Below are 1,038 nucleotides of genomic sequence, written 5' to 3' on the forward strand. Positions count from 1 at the left end.
TACTGGGCCTTCCCTGCTTGGCCCCAGGCGGACGCCATGGGAAGGATTAGGGCAGCTGTCATCAGGAATCAAGCCTGGCCGCCTGGGATCAATCGCTTCAGGGTTATCTGGGCCTCCTGGACCAGGTGTTCGCGATAGAGGTCTGACCTCCGACCCGTCTGAGTCACAGATAACAGGCCGCTTCCTGGGCCGGTTTCTGCAGGAGACGCGTCCGAGTTCGGCCGTCATCCCCCTGGACATGCAGCCTCTCCCCAGCGACCTGTGCGTCATCCCAGCGATCAGGCAAGCAGGCCAGGAATCCGAGAGGTTCCCACTGAGCAAGTCACAGAGCGGGCTGCTGGGCTTGCGCACAACACCCCCCGCCCCTTCCCCTTCTGAAGGCGAGGCTCCTGCCCCCGTGCCTCCACCTCCTGTTGTCAAGAAATCTTTATTAAATGAATGAAATGTTAGTGTTTATGATCTCCGTGTGAGGAACCAGGTGGAAATGCAAAAAGCGAGTGGGTGCAGGATCCTGGCTGACGGGGCAGCTGTAACCAGGGCGGCAAACTCTGCTCTCTCCTCCCTCCCTCCCTGCTACTACCTCTGTGCTCCCTGGTGCTGAGACCATGGGCTGAGACGGTCTGGGCCAGTGGGGCCTGGAGGGAACTGGCCCCCCCGAGGGCAGAGCAGTCCGCCCGAGGGCCTGTCTACCCCACTGTTCATTCGCTGGGATAATTGACAGGTTGGGGATTCTGGTCCAGCCTCGCTGAATTAGAGGGCAGCCAAGGGCAGAGGACACTTCCGCCCAGGAGCTGGCCTGGGGTACAGCTGAGGGGGAGGGAGGTGGAATCCTAAGGTGGCCCCATGACCCCCATCCTCATCCTTATGAGTCACTCCGAGCTTAGGTTCCATTACACGTAAGAGGGAGAACTGCCCGCAGGGAGGGGTCAGGTGAGCCGCCACAGGTGTGTCCTGTGCTGGCCCCAGGGCCTGCGCTGCACAGCAGTGATGGTGACAGTGACGTGAGGCCCTGGCCCGTAACCCAACACCCTATTGTGT

The sequence above is a fragment of the Myotis davidii genome, unplaced genomic scaffold, assembly GCF_000327345.1.
Source record: "Myotis davidii unplaced genomic scaffold, ASM32734v1 scaffold172, whole genome shotgun sequence".
Lineage (NCBI taxonomy): Eukaryota > Metazoa > Chordata > Mammalia > Chiroptera > Vespertilionidae > Myotis > Myotis davidii.